Raw genomic sequence first — 14,216 nt, forward strand, 5'->3', positions numbered from 1 at the left:
CTTTATCCCACTATAAGAGGAAAATACCAAAAACTAAACTAGTAAGTTCAATTATAATAACAATAACAAATGTTGATGAAAATGTGAAAAATTGAAATCCTCCCACATTTGCTGATGAAAATGTAAATTGGTACAGCCACAGTAGAAAACTGCTTGATATTTCCTCAAACTGGCATAAGGATGATGTTAAACTTCTTGAGGAAATCTTATAGCCTTGCAATTCCACGTCTAGTATATATCCAAGAGAATTAAAGATAGGTGCTCAAATACTTCTCTGTGAATGTTCATACCAGCATTATTCATAATAGCCACCAAATATTCACCAACTGAAGAAGGGATAAACAATGAATTGGCATATCCAATGGAATGTTATTTGGTAATAAAGATTAAGGAATGAAGTATTGATACATGCTACAGTGTGGTTGAACCTTGAAACCATTATGCTAAGTGAAAGAAGCCAGACGCAAAAGGCCACATATTGTATGATTCCATTTATATAAAATGCCAAGGATCGGTAAATCCATAGAAACAGAAAATAGATTCGTGGTTGCCAAGGACTGGGGGTGACACGGGGCAGTTGGAGTGGGGAGTGGCAGGTACAGGTTTTTACTTGGGGGGTATGAAAATGTTCTGGAATTAAATGATGGTAATGTTCACACAACCTTGTAAATATCCTTTAAAAATGGAATTGTATGCTTTTAAATGGTTAATTTTTTATGTTGTTTCAATTATATCTCAATTTTTTGAATATGTGTGTATATTATATATATAATCCTCTAAACTAACATAAGGAGACTATGGAAAAATACTTACCTGATCCTAAATATGCAAGAAACATGTGAAAAAGGAGCATAGACTGGCAGGACAAATAACACAGAGCAAATATGTCATATTTTATCTCAAAATATTAACAAATACATTAAATAAAAATAGACTAAAGTCTTGTGTGAAAGCCACAATTTTCAGGCTGCATTGAAAATATATTGACCTGGATATCCATATATGCTGTTGACAAGAAAACATATCAGAAACTGAAAAGTTGAAAGTAAAAAGGTAGAAAATATATACTGTGCAAACAATAACCAAACAAAAACTGGTGTAGCTATGCTAGTATCGAAATATCTATTAAAGCAGAAAGCATGGGAGGAAAAAGTTTTTCATAATGACAGCAGACTAAGTTCTATTGAAAGATATATAGTTCCGAATTTGTGTGCGCCTCGTTACTTATCCTCAGAGAAGAAGAAGAAAAAGAAGAAGAAAAAAAAAGGGAGAAGGAGGAGGAGGAGGAAGAGAAGGAGGAGGAGAAGAAAGAGAAAGAGGAGGAGGAAGAGGAGGAGAAGGAGAAAGAAGGAGAAGGAGAAAGAGGAGGAGGAGGAAGAAGAGGAGGAGGAGAAGGAGAAGGAGAAGGAGAAGGAAGTGTGGTCAGCAGCTTCTAAACTGGCTCCCAGTGATCCCAACCTCCTGCTCTTCACATCCGTGTATGATGTGGGGCTAGACCTGCTGACTTGCTTCTAACAAACAGAACATGGCAAAACAGTCACTTCTGAAATCTGGCTGTAAAAGACTGTGACTTGCGGCTGGTGCACACATGTTCTCTTTTTGCCTCCTCTGGCTGTCTTACTATGGGAGAGTCCAGCTGCCGTGCTGGGAGGTGCCCTGAGGAGAGGCCCATGAGCCAAGGGACAGAGGACGACCTCCCACCAACATCCAGTGAGGAACTGAGGCACTCGGTGTAACAACCCACAAGCCTCTCGGTCCTACCAGTGCCCACAGGAGCGGGCTTGGGAGAGAATCCTTTCCCAGTCCAGCCCGGTTCACCCTTTAACCGCAGCCCTGGAGAGACCTCTAGACAGAGGATCCAGCCAAGCTACATCTGGATTTTCATTCCAGAAAGTGAGTTTGGGGGTAATTTGCTGTTCAACAATGGACAACTAATACAACCACGGTGGTAATTCTCACAGCTCACTTTTGATAAATATACAGATAGATATAGAGATAGATAGATTGATAGAGAGAGAGAGATAGAGATATAAATACAAACATAGACATTGATATAGATGGGGTCTCAGACAAAATTTTCATCTTCACCTCCTGTAACCGCTTGCTAAAATAGTCTATTCTCTGCATTTAAATGTCCCTTTATGTGGGATTGGATGTACAAACGATCTTATGCTCACACTGTGCAACTCTTTAAGAGAACATGTAGCAATGATGATGATGAATATTTATTACTGTCTTAGATGAGAGTTACAATCAGCCCTATTTTTCAAATGAAAATTCTGAGACCAAAAGAGGTTATATAATTTACGTAAGGTCAACCCCCTAGTAAGGGCTGGAACAGAGATTTCATAGCAACTAAGCCACATCCAAGAACAGCATTCTCTCCTTTTTCATCCTTTGGGCTCTATAGACCCCAGGGTAATGGTGTGTCATGAGCTCTTGGGCTTTCTCTTTCTGTGACAATAAGTAAATGTGATGTTTCTTGCCCCTTGAATTTTAGAAGCAATTTGTAGACTTGTCATATGTCTGTTCTTACAGGTATTCTCGCTAGCCAGGCTGTCACTGTTGAGCTCCTGGGTGAAATAAAATTAGGTAAGTTTTTAGACAAAATCTTGGTATATAAACTTTGGCTACTCACTGTCTTAAACTCAGGAATGCAGTTCATTTGGAATATGTGCCATCACTCCTGATTCAAGCTTGGTGCCTGACACTCATTATCCCCAGCAGCAGCTTCTTGGCGATTTCCATGATGAGGGACAGTTATGTCAGCACAGAAAAGACACCCAACTTTCGGTTTGATCATCACTAATTACCTCTAGTGGGTGTGATTATGAGAAACTTTTACTTTTCAAATCAATTGGGGAAATGTTTTAATTGTTACAAATATGTTTACATGACTAATTCTTACAAAACATAACTATAGATAGCTGCTTCTTGTCCCTGTCTCAAGTTTCCCCAAGGGGTTTTGCCTGAGTATTTGGAAACTGATGCCCTCGGAGATATGAACATCAGCTCTGTTTCCCTTCTTCCTATTTAAAGATCTGGGCCAGGCATGGTGGCTCATGCCTGTAGTCCCAGCACTTTGGGAAGCCAAGGCCAGGAGGATCACTTGAGGCCAAGAGTTCAAGACCAGTCTGGGCAACATAGTAAGACCCCCATCTCTGCCAAAAATAAAAAATAAAAATAGATTAGCCAGACGTGGTGGTGCATACCTGTAGTTCCAGCTACTCAGGAGGCTGAGGTGGGTAGATTGCTTGCGTTTGGGAGGTCAAGGCTGCAGTGAACTGTGATCACACCACTGCACTTCAGCCTGGGCGACAGAGCGAGACCATGTCCACCCCCCCGTAAAAAGATCTCAGTTCACCTGAGGGAGGCCTCCGGCTTGCTGGCTGGATGTTCCGTGTTTTAGAGGCGTTCACCCACGTATCACAAGAGCTTTTTAGATTTTACTATGAAGCAAACAATTTCCTCCCCAGGCCCTCGGTCACTCAGGGTCCATCGCCAGGTGTTTCTAAGAGTGGGGAGCGGGAGCCTTTCCAACATTTTGCTTTGGGGCTCAGCTTTACTGCTCCTCTCTCTTTTTCCTCTGGAGCTGGTGCTCAGAGATGGTGAGAGCCCTGTGCTGATGAGGTGTGTTCCTAGTGTGGGGACCCATCGCACCCCAGCAGCCCCGATTCCCACCGAAGACCTCGGCTGGCCGCCAGCAAGAACGATTGATCAGCAGAGAGCCCGTGAGAGGCAGAGTCAATGGTCCAGGGCCAGCGGGCCTCCCGCAAAAGGCTGCACAGGTCAGTAGTCGGCTACCGTCGTTTGGTAAAAGGAAAGATAATCTGTTGATATTTATGCCTTGTTGTAAATGTCTGCTGGTAGCAATCTGTGAGTGTGACAGTCACCACTGTTTTTTATTTTTCTGTATCACTAGAAATATTCTTTGGAGCTTTAAAGCCTCCTGCAGTGAGAAACTATTACATAAACACACTGTTTGGAGAGAAGAAAATTCCCTGTAATTCTTGTTCTCTAGAGGTGTGTGGTGATCATTAGAACCACAATCCTCAGCTCTGTCCTGGGGGCCCCAGATATGGTTCATTCCCTTGGTGTGTTAACCCCCAAACCCTTCATTCTCCGTTTTTAAATTTCCCCTGAAGAAGGAAAAAAGACATTCCCATTGCCTGTGAGGACAGGGATCCTGGGGTGAGCCCTGCAGATTGTGAAGTTCAAGCCACAAGCTCAGTGATCGTTGGGGTTGAAGGGTCGTGGGGATGAGATAGATGCAGATTCAGGAGTCTGCCCTGCTCCGTGCACCTGGCAGTTCTCTCCTCAGCTCAGGCCTTCCCGGATCCTGGAATATTGAACTTTAAGAGGTATCACAGTCACACTGCAGCCACAGAGTCAGGCCGTCTGAGTGTTGGTTTGTCTGTCTTGTGACAAGGACGCAAAAGATCCATGGCTCCTGCAAGCAGGGAGGTTTGCGGAGAGGTGCGCACTGTGCAATTAAAGTGTAACCTGAACCACTGCCCTGCAGACTGTGCCAGAGCTCGCACGTGTGTGCCTGTAGGGGTGTGTGTGTAGGTGCGCACGTGGGGTGTATGTGTGCGAGCGCATGCGTGTGTGCTGGGGGGATGTTAACAGCTTCCCTGAGGGGCAATTGACATACGATAACACTGTGTTCAAAGTGTAGAATCTGACAAGTTTTGACGGACGTATATACCCATGAAACCATCACCATACAGTGAACACGTCCATCCCCCCTAAGTATTTTCCTGTGCTTCTCTGCAATCCCTCCCTTCTGCCCCTCCCACTCTGCCCCACCCCAGGCAACCACTGATCTGCTTTCTGCCACAATACAAAGATTTGCAAACCGCTTCTAAAACCGTTTCTGAGCCCAGCAGGCAAATATTTTCTTTTTGGAGGGTGGGCCTTTCACTGATTGTTTAAAATTCTCAATTCAGAGAGAGATGGGAGGAAGGAGGACAGGGAAGACTGGCCTGGGCCCCTTCTGGGAGGCCTGGCCCTAACCACAACCCCAACTTGGCTCACGTGCCCTGGAACCTCTGCCCACAGGACAGCCCTGACTTCCCCTCTCCAAGCTTTGCAGGGCCCTCATTACCTTTCCTGGTCAGGCTCTGTACAATCTGGGACTCTTAGCCAGTCCCGACGCCAAAACAACAAAAACCAGAGACGGGGCGCCGGCGGGGGCGGTGGGTGTTGGAGCCAATCCCTGCAACCTCTCTCTCATCCCTGCGGTGCTGAGCTGCTAAACCAGGTCCTTCTCTCTCTTTCCTTCCTTAGGGCTTTGCTCCTGGTGCTCTGCTCTTCTTCATCTGGATCTCTCCTTTACTGGCTTCTCTCCCACCTTCTGCCACCCCTGCAGCCCATGGCAATGCAAACAGACTCATCTATGTCCTCAGTCTGTTTGCAGAACCACTGCCCTGGCCTGGCTCTGCTCAAAGACACCACACCTCCGTTCTCCAAGTCCCGCACCTGTGGGATGCAGGTGGGGCTGGGAATGGGCACTCCCCTGACCCCACTCCTGCATCAATCCGATCCCCCTCCGATGCAGGAAGGGTTCCAGATGTTGGGGAGCCATGGAAATTTTCCAGTGTACATATGGTGTTCTGGCTTGGGCAAATCATGATGAAGATAATTTCCCCACAAAATAGGAGAGAACATCTGTGATGGCGCCTGGTTCATTTCCTAGCACAGTGTAGGCATCAGGACACTGAAGGGCTTACACAAGAGATTTATTGGGGTTATGGAAAAAACAAAACTCAGAAGAGTAGAGCTTAGTAGGCAGATGTAGATTTTAAAAGCTCTGTAAGAGATACATAAATATTTATTCAACAAGACACAAAAATCACTAACCCAAAAGAAAAAGATCGTTACATTAGATGATAGTAAAATTAAGAATTTCTTTTCATCAGTAAGAAAGTAAAAAGGAATATACAGTAGCCAAAAGACCCATATCTGGAATATATAAAGAATTCCTACAACCTAGTAAGAAAAGATTGATGACTTAATAGAAAAAAAAAAAAAAAACAAGAGCCAAAGAAATAAACAGCTGGAAATGGATGGCAGTAATGGTGGCACATCAACATGAATATACCTAATGCCACTGAACTGCACACTGGTAAAAATGGAAGCTGGGTACAGGGGCTCATGCCTGCAATCCGAGCTACTCAGATGGCTGAGTAGATATAAAACCAGAGTTAAAAATAATAAAATAATTTAATTAATTGTAAAAAGAAAAAGAAATTAACAGCTGCTTCACAAAAGAAAGAAACAATAAAAGAAGGAAGAATAAGGAAGGGAAGGAAGAAAGAAAAAAATGATGCATTTGGCCAAGAAGAAAATTAAAAATGCTCAACCTCATAAGGCATCAACCAATTAAAACCACAGTGAGAAACAAATACTCACCTACCAGAATGGCTGAAACTATAGGGATTGTTAATACCAAGTGCTGGGAGAAATGTGAGGTAACCAAAATTCTCATACACAGATGGTTGGTGAGAATGTAAAATAGCACAACCACTTGGGAAAACTCTTCGGCAGTATCTACTAACACCAGCATACTCCACTGCCCAGAAATGCCACTCCTAGGCATAGACCCAAAAGAAACGTGAAAACGTGTTCACCAGTGATGTGTACATGTCCGTCAACAGGAGAATGGCTGGTCAGGCGCTGTGGCTCACGCCTGTAATCCCAGCACTTGGGGAGGCCAATCATTTGAGCCCAGGCGTTCGAGACCAGTCTGGGCAACATAGTAAGACCCCCATCTCTACAAAGAATTTTGAAAATTAGCTGGGCGTGGTTGTGCACACCTGTGGTCCTAGCTGCTTAGGAAGCTGAGGCAGGAGAATCACTTGAGCCCAGGAGTCAGAGGCTGTAGTGAGTTATGATTCAACACTGCACTCCAGCTGGGTGACAGAGCAAGCCCCTGTCACTAAAACAAATAACAATAATAAGTTAATTTTAAAAAAACCCAGGAGAATGCCTAAATACATTTTAATAAACTTATAAATGAATTCTTATAGTAATGAAAGTGGATTAGCAACTGCTAAACCCAGCTGATGAATCTCATCAATGTGTTGAACAAAAGAAGCCAGATACAGAGGAATTCATACCGCATGATTACATTAGACAAGGTTAAAACCCAGGCCAAACCAACTATGGTATTAAGAACCAGTGTCAGTGAGCTGCTTAGTGCTTTGGGGAATGGTGCTTGTGGGGAGGGTGGCTCTGGTAATATTCTTTCTTGATTTGGGTGTCCCAGGTGTGCCTACTTTGTGACAATTCATCAAGCTGTACTCAGGGTCAGTAGCTTTTCTGTATATATATAACACACACACACACACACACACACACACACACACACACACATATATATATATTTTTGAGACAGAGTCTCACTCCGTCACCCAGGCTGGAGTGCAGTGGCATGATCTAGGCACACTGCAACCTCCGCCTCCTGGATTCTCCTGCCTCAGCCTCCCGAGTAGCTGGGATTATAGCATGCTCCACGACACCCAGCTAATTTTTGTATTTTTAGTAGAGACGAAGTTTCACCATGTTGGCCAGGATGGTCTTGATCTCCTGACCTCATGATCCGCCCACCTCAGCCTCCCAAAGTGCTGGGATTACAGGCATGAGCCACTGTGCCCGGGCTTCAGTTGATTTTTAAAAGCTCCTACTGATTGAAGCTTAATTGGTTGATTGATTGGGTGATTGGCAGGGTGTCTCTCTGCTGCTCAGGCTATAGTGCGGTGGCGCCATCTCGGCTCACTGCAACCTCTGCCTCCCAGGTTCAAATGATCCTCGTGCCTCAGCCTCCTGAGTAGCTGGGACTAAAGGTACGCACCACCATGCCTGGCGAATTTTTGTATTTTTTGTAGAGATAGAGTTTCACCATGTTGCCCAGACTGATCTCAAACTTCTGAGTTCAAATGATCTGCCTGCTTCAACCTACCAAAGTGCTGGGATTACAGGCATGAGCCACTACACCCAGGCCGAAGCATTATATTGTATTTAAAGCAAACACTCCTGGCTGGGCCCTGTGGCTCATGCCTGTAATCCCAGCACTATGGGAGGCTGAGGCGGGTGGAACGCTTGAGGTCAGGAGTTTGAGACCAGTCTGGCCAACATGGCAGAATCCCATCTCTACTAAAAATACAAAAACTAACCGGGTGTGGTGGAGAACACTTGTAATCCCAACTACTCAGGAGGCTGAGGCAGAAAGATTGCTTGAACTTTGGAGGTGGAGGTTGCAGTGAGCCGAGATCATGCCACTGCACTCCAGCCTGGGCGACAGAGTGAGACTGCACTTCAAAAACAAAGACAAAAACCTCTTCTCATTGGCATCCTCACTTGCTCTTTTTGCCCCATATGAAATAATCAAAAGCAGAATAGTTCTCAGCAGACTGATTTCCATGTAATGATATGTACATCTCAACAATGCATGCATTCTTTGTTTATAAAAGAATAAAGCATTACTGATTCTGGAATTGATTGATAAAGGGAAGGGTAGGTCTTCAAACCAACAAATTGGCCAATGGATAAAATTGCAAAATGCCAAGCAGAGAAAGGCGGGGACCAGCCATATTTTCTTTTGAATCTTCACTTTGACTGATGGAATGAGGGTATTCTCTCCCTTAAAGAGAAGTGTACCTTGGTGGAGCAGACAGGGAAGATGTTCACATGTAGGCAGGTGCCTTTCTTACAGAACTGATTCCGTGCGGACCGACTCTTACCTAAGGCCAGTCCTGGGCATAGGGCAGGAGCTGAAGCCGGGAAGCTGGTGTCTTGCCTTTGCCAGACCAGGTGGCCTGTGAGAGGTTCCATTCTATTCTGTTCAGTTCTTCATGGCAACAACTCCTTATCATGTTACTTACGCTGAGCCTTGGGGATCCAAAAATAAATTCGATGTGGCTCCTGTTCTCAAGGGCAGTGTCTTAGTCTGTTTGGGTTGCTACAACAGAATACCATGAATGGAGTGGCTTATCAACAACAGAAATGTGCTATTCACACACACACTCTGGTGGCTGAACGTGCGCAATCAAGGCGCTGGTGGATGTGGTGCCTGCCGAGGCCCCACATTCTCTACCACAGATGGTGCCTTCTCACCGTGTCCTCGCATGGTGAAGGGGCAAAGGAGCTCCCTGGAGCCTCTTTTATAAGGGCGTTAATCCCATTCATGAGGGGTCCACCCTCATGACCTATTCACCTTTCAAAGGCCCCACCTCCTAATACTATCACATTGACCATTAGGTTTCAACACACGAGTTTCGGGGGGACCACATCCATTCAGACCATCGCAGGCGATACAAAGGAGGAGGAGATTAGAAGATGGGGTCTTGATACAAAGGTGATGAATAATGCTGTAATAGACTATGACCCTGGACAAGTGGCTGAACCTCTCTGCGCCTTAGTCTCCTCAGCAGTGAACTGAGGATAGCATAGTACCTCTCCACAGGGCTGTTGTAAGGGTAAAATGAGATTAAACCTGTGCCCAACACGACCATGGCTCAGTACATGATTTTGCTGTATAACTGTAACAATGATGGCAAGACCCTGGTGATGACGATGATGAGGGCACCCATCAAGAAGGGGCACTCAACCCAGCCCGGGAATTCAGGGGTGCCTTCTTGGAGGAGGTCATGCCCGAGCTGGGTCTTAGAAGATAAACGTTTGAGAGAGGCTATGGTTAAAAAAAAAAAAAAAAAAAAAAGGGAGAATGTGTTTCAGACCAGGCACAATCCAAGAACGTGAGACAGCGTAACCCTCCAGGAGCCGGGGTGTGGGGTACGGAGTGGTGGGGAGTGGTGGGGGTGCTGGAGGGGGGCCTTCTATACCAGATGGATGAGCTAGAATCTCATCCTGTGACAGGGAATCACTGAGGGGATTTTGTTAAATGCCTTTGAAGTAAAATCATCAGGACGCGGTGTTTGATCGGTTAGGGTTGAAGGGACGAGGAGTCCGTGACACCGGAAACAAGAAGAAATTGGGTGTGGCGGAAGAGGGCCACGCATTCTGTTTTGACCTGGCCGACTTGGATTTGCCTGTGAAGCAGTCTTAAGCGAATGTCTGGCAAGCGGTCAGCACACCCAGCTGAGGCTCGGGGAGGGCGTGTGTGATGCTGGGACTGTGAGAGAGGAATGCCAGGCACAGAGAGGAGGGGTCGCCTCAGAGCACCAGCACCCGGGGGCAAGCACAGGGAGAGGGGAAGACAAGGAGGACCAGGACCAGAAGGAGCTTAGTATTTGTTTGTTTGTGTGCTGCCATAACAAAGTATCACAGACTGGGGGCTTCACCAACAGACACCTTCTCTCTCACAGTTCTGGAGGCTGGGAGTCCGCGAGCAAAGGGTGGGCAGGGCTGGTTCCTCTCGAAGCCTCTCTGTTGGCTCCAGACGGCCACCTTCCTGCCGTGTCCTCACACGCTCACTCCTTGCTCTGAGTGTTGTCTATGTCCAAATTTCCTCTTCTTATGAGGACACCAGTTCTACTGGATTAGGGGCTACTCTGATGGCCTCGCCCTAACTTCATCACCGCTGTAAGGAGCCTATCTCCAAATATAGTCACATTCTGAGACGCTGGAGGTTAGTACTTCAACAGCGAATTTTGAGGGTACACAGCTCAGCCTATAATAGGCCTGCTGGACTTGGCATTGGGAAGTCATTGATGTGCTTGATAAGAACAAGGGGAGAGGAAAGGGGCCGGCTGCAGGCCTGGAGAGAGGGGGCGACATGGGGTAGCCCAGGGGCTGACTGTGGGCAGGAGCTGGATGGAGAAGGAGTCTCCAGGCTCAGGAGGGACTTGAGCAGGGCACAGGCTGAGGGAAGCGTGGACTGAGGGAGGGAAGGGATGAAAGGTGGGGTCACAGAGCCACTGGCCGAGCATGCATGTCTGCCTGGGGTCCAGGTTGCCCCACATCACGCACACTGAGTTAAACCTCCAGGAGAGCATGGAGCCTGCCCAGAGACTGTGTCAAACCCTGAGGCATCCTGGCTCTCACTCCCTCAGGAACGGTGACCAAAGGAAGAACTGGTCACCCTGGAACACCAGAGGTTGTGTCACTGTGGCTTCATGGAACAGAAATGTCAAATCTGTGGATTTAGCTGATAATTGTCTCCTTAGCCACAAGATATTTTCTAAATTAAAAAACAATTTTTTCCACTTATGTGAGGTTCCTAGAGTAGTGAATTTCGCAGACACAAATGGGGGTTGCCAGGGAACAGGGAGAGGAAGAGTAAGAAATGAGTGTTTAATGGGACAGAATTTCAGTTTGGGACGATGGAAAGGAGCTGGAGATGGATGGTGGTGATGGTTGCACAGCAATGTGAAAGCACTTAACACTGGTGAAATGCACACTTAAAAATGGTTAAGATGGTACACTGCAGGAGGCCAAGGTGGGTGGATTGCTTGAGCCTAGGAGTTCAAGCCAGCTTGGGCAACATGCTGAAACCCCATCTCTACTAAAAACACAAAACATTTTTGGGCATGGTGGCGTGCACCTGCAGTCCCAGTTATTCAGGAAACTGAGGTGGGAGGATTGCTTGAGCCGAGATCGCACCACTGCACCTCGGCCTGGGAGACAGAGGAAGACTCTGTCTCAAAAAAATAAAAAAAAATATGGTTAAGATGGTAAATTTTCCGTTGTATTTTACCACAATTTAAATAAATAAATTGTTAGGCCAGGTGCGGTGGCTCACCCTTGTAATCCCAGCACTTTGGGAGGCCGAGGTGGATGGATCACTTGAGGTCAGGAGTTCAAGACCAGCCTGGGCAACATGGTAAAACCTCTTCTCTACTAAAAATACAAAAATTAGCTGGATGTGGTGGCGCACACCTGTAATCCCAGCTACTCGGAGGCTGAGGTAGGAGAATTGCTTGAACCCGGGAGGTGGAGGTTGCAGTGAGCTGAGATCACACCACTGCACTCCAGCCTGGGTGACAGAGCAAGACTCTATCTCAAATAAATAAATAAATAAATAAATATAAATAAATTTGTTTTAAAGAAAGATTTCTATGGAGTTAGTTTTCCCCCCTGACATGCATTTTTGAATATTTGGGACAAAATATCCCTAATGGTCTTGATCAGCAAAGCTGTTTTTTAGAAAGTGTCAGAAGAGTTGCTCGGAACAGTCCATGAAGTACACGTAACTTGACCTTTCCAATGGACAAAAAGAGAGGAAGTTGGTACTCAGTGAGGCAATCTCGTCAACAAGCAATTCGACTGAACTGACACTTATTGGGCATCCACTGTGCGCCAGGCGTGGTAGGGAGGGAGACTTGTCTGCATGATGACTTGGCTTTTTCTCGTGCTCTGCTTTTTCACGACTGGCATGTTGCTCTCCAGGTGAACAGCCGTGTCGAGCAGTGCTGTGATTTGGGGTGCTCCCTGCTCTCCCATGTCTATGGCCTGGTCTTTTCCCAGAAGCAGCTGGGGCGCTCCACCTTGCCCTCCCTTGGGTCCCTTTGTGTCTCGGGTGTCCTTCCAAAGTGGGGAGGCAGATCTGAGTCCTTCCCATGTCCTCACCTCAGAGGCCCAAGTACCTTCTAAGTGTGAAGACTTAAAAAAACTTACAATGGAGGGCGGTGGGAGAGGATTGGAATTCCAGAAAATTCTGAATGAAAACAGCAGTTGCAAAATGGAATGGCTTTGCAAACTGCAGCCAATTTTTCGGTGGCTGTCTTGGGCTTTGGCCGGACCATTCGAAAATCTGCCGCTGAAGGATCCAGAGAGAGCGGCAGAAAGCACAGGGAAGCTAGAACCAAGGGGTCCCCAGCTCCCAGCCCACCAGCTCCCAGCCTCAGGCCCTGTTTGGCTGTGACTGAGGAAGCTCAAGCCCCAAAGCCAGCGTGAAGCAAGGGTTGGGGCAGCTCCGGTTTCAGCCGGACTTGCCTGTGTAATACTGGGACTGGGTAACCTGATGCCCCAAACTCAGAGCCAGTTCTGGCTGTTGGCTCCAGCGGCCTGAGGGGAGCTGAGGCTACTTTTCAGGCACACCAGAAATGTCTGTGTTCTTTCTCAGATGGGTCGGCAGACTGTTCTGGGTGCCAGGACTTTGATGAAATGGATTTGGATACAAATCAAATATTTAAATTGATGTTCTCCCTCTTTGGAAGGACCATTCCAGTTGGACCTGTGGACTTGTTTTTACATAAGATTTGGACTCCTTTAAATGTGCATTTTTTTTCCCTGTCTTGAATATGCCTGGGGCAGACAGTGGCTGTATTTGAAAGCCCCGAGGCTGCTGGTGTGGCTCCAGAGAGGGAGCAGGCACCTCAGCTAACCCTCTTGGCCGAAAGTGCACTTGTTAGAAAACCAATTCATGTGCCTGCTGGCTCCCCATGGTTATATATTATTTAATCACACAGGTCTTGGGTTTATGCCAAGCAGCAACTTGCTGTCTGCCATCTTTCAGGGAAGAATAAGCAAGGCAAATTCATTCAGTTCTGTCTCTTTTTCAGCCTCTTGGGCTAAATGAAAGCAAGAAAGTGTTATGAACATCCCAAAGTGCTGTGAAACACCCATCTTGGTGAAAATAGACACCCTGTTTCCTTTTGAAAAATAGCACTTTGTGAAAGGAATTTTTACCCATACATTTAGCTCAGATATTTCTAGATATTTCAAAGGGCCTCCCTTCTTCCCTTTACTTTAGATAGAGAGACAGACTAAAGAAATGTGAAATTCCTTTAGCCACAAACTTGTCTGGGACCTGGCCTGGGGCATGAGTCTCCATCCTGGCTGGTGACGGCTGACACCGGGGCATACAGTGGCAGTTGTGAGAGAATTTCCAGGGAGGTGCAAAAACTCGATACTTTTACTTCTACAGAGCCCACAAAGCCCTGTGCACAAAGGCCCCCTGCATCTTGGAAGGAGCAGGTGGGACATTTTCTTTTGGGGATGGGGTCCAGGACGAGCTGTGAGCTCCTCTCTGTCCCGCCATCCAGGTGGTTCCACTGTTGCCCTGCTGAGAGCTGGAGGCTCCATTCCCCCTCCGAGCCCAGCCTGCCAGCTCCTTCACACGCCTTTAATCTGGTGCCTTCCTCCTAGCACGCACCTTTCTTTTTCTAAAAATAAAAATAAAAGTTTTACTTTATTTCAATAGTTTCTTGGGGAACCAGTGGTTTTTGGTTACATGGATAAGTTCTTTAGTGGTGATTTCTGAGATTTTGGTGCACCCATCACCCACGAGTGTACACTGAACACAATATGTG

The sequence above is a fragment of the Papio anubis genome, chromosome 6, assembly GCF_008728515.1.
Source record: "Papio anubis isolate 15944 chromosome 6, Panubis1.0, whole genome shotgun sequence".
Taxonomy (NCBI): Eukaryota; Metazoa; Chordata; class Mammalia; order Primates; family Cercopithecidae; genus Papio; species Papio anubis.